General features: G+C 41.8%; 1 protein-coding gene across 4 annotated transcripts in view; it reads left to right on the top strand.

Moving 5' to 3' along the window:
• Positions 1-2,286, top strand: part of RMND5A (required for meiotic nuclear division 5 homolog A) — a 68,819-nt gene that overhangs the window by 22,542 nt on the left and 43,991 nt on the right. The window lies entirely within an intron of this gene.

The raw sequence follows: 2,286 nt of genomic DNA on the forward strand, positions 1-2,286 counted from the left end.
TTTTTAGTAGAGACGGGGTTTCTCTGTGTTGGCCAGGCTGGTCTCAAACTCCTGACCTTGTGGTCTGCCTGCCTCAGAATCCCAAAGTGCTGGAATTACAGACCGGAGCCACCTCACTCTGCCATTCCAAAGAAATTTTAACCTAGCTTGTGGGATTTTGTTTACCAGTAGTAACTTTTCCTAATTCCCCAGTAATTCCCTGGCTGTGACTCTATCTCTGTTATGGGATGGTTAGAGTAACAATCTTGTATCAGTCTCCCCCGAATCATCCTAACTCTTTTCTTTCTATGGATATCTTAGCTACTTTTTAATTTTGCCTCCTGTGTGAATGAGTGAATGGGTTGGTTGCTAGGCAGTGAGACTGACCACTTTTGTCTGATGTTTTTTTTCTTGTGACATTTCTTGAGTAAGCAATCTTTGACTTGGTTGACTTACAGTTATCATTTTTAGTACTGGCTGATTTTACTAATGGAGTTCATAGTCCCATTGGGGCCCAAGAGAAGTAACACAAAGTTGCTGTGTGATACCTCTGACTACTTCAAACATTGGGGAGATTGTGACTGGTCAGGGGCATTTCTCTTCACATGTTGTAAACTTCTGGGAAGGTAGGAAGAACTTCTGAGGAGTCCCCTCTGTAGCAAAGGCATCTCCTAAACAGTCCTATGAGTTACTCATAGGAGAACTCATAAGAGTGATAGTTGTAACAGAGGTAATAGAAGTAATAACAGAGGTAAATGAATCTGGAGAGTGGTTCATGTAATCCATGGGTAGACCCAACTGTTAGAAATTATCCTGTGGAAAGGCTAGACTTGATGGTGCTTGAGTCAGAGCTATGTGCTTATAAGGTTGTACCATTCACTGGTAGGTATGGTGTGACAAGACTATAAGTGGCAGGGGTTCTGAGGACTTATTTTGGTAGTTGTGGCTTTCAGAAGTGTTGGTGGCCTTTCGGAGACTTCTCACCACTCTCAGTGGTGTGAGGGCTTTGACTTGGCCAAAGAGTCAGAGGGTGGTTTTGGCAACAGCAGAGTTCCAGCCACATTGTTATTACTGGTGATGGCAGTTACCGTCAAAGTCTGGGAAGGCAGTGAGTATTCTCTGAAATGGCTTTGAGGTTGTGAAGCCTGTTTGGTAACTCCAAGAGAGTGAACACAGTTTTAGAAGTGGGTTTGGCATCAACCCTATTTGGTACTATGATATTTGATGTCTTCACTTGGTACCTGGAGTGGTTGTTGGTGTGTATGAGCTTAAGAAATATGGGAGTGGTAGTGGGACACTTTATTTTCTTCCAGCAGCTGTATCCTTCTAGAATGTGATGGGGCACTTTAGAGATGGTCTTAAATCACTGCAGGTGAAGAACCCTTGGTTCCTCTAGGGTACAGTAACTACTGGTGGTGTCTTAAGAATCAGATTTTGATGTTGACAGGGACCAAGGCATCCTGATGATTCTAATGGCTCAAAGCTCAGAGAGAACCCCAGGAAGTTCCTGGGGACATCTGTTTGACAGTGACCAAGGCATCCTGAAGATTCTTATGGCTCAGAGCTCAGAGAGAACCCCAGGAAGTTCCTGGGGACATCTGTTTGACCACCAGGCTGCCTGCAGTTATAACAGAGGGTCAGCATTTGAACAGCAGAACCAAAGGTGCTATGACAGTGAGAAGAGCTAAAGCTTCCAAGGCAGCCAATCAGAGAAAGTATCTGGGAAGAGATCCCAGATTCTTGGAATAAATGAGAATGGGCTCAGCAACTATAACTATAGTGTGTGGGCTACTGACCAGGATCTGGAGCATTTGGGCAAGTAATTCACTAATTATGCTTTCTGCAGCTGGTAGCATGACCAAATATGTTCCTGTTTCCTAGTTTATGTCTGTTGTTCTGTCACGATTATTGGAACCTTCTTTTGGTCTTGTCCTCTTGCTTCTGTTACCTTGCTGAGCATGTCTTACTCCAGATCTAGCAGATCTTTATAGATACTCATAAGGGTTGTCAGATATTTTGACCAATCTTTAAGACAAAACATTATCTAGATGTACTTGGTGCCAAAAATGGAAGTATCTTATTGGGAATGGCTATCCAGGGAATACATTTATAATGAATAATCTACATTCTGGCTTATTTTGGATAGGGGGATGTGTTTGAGGTGAAGATTCCTAATTACATATTTTAATTTACTTGTTCCTCTCTTGAGGACATTTTTTTTTTTTCATGCCCTTGGAAGTTATAAGGACTTTTTCAAGTAATTATTTTACAGTTTCTTTCAAAATTTTTTTTTTTTTTTTTTTTTTT

This window comes from Cebus imitator, unplaced genomic scaffold (genome assembly GCF_001604975.1).
Source record: "Cebus imitator isolate Cc_AM_T3 unplaced genomic scaffold, Cebus_imitator-1.0 Scaffold99, whole genome shotgun sequence".
NCBI lineage: Eukaryota > Metazoa > Chordata > Mammalia > Primates > Cebidae > Cebus > Cebus imitator.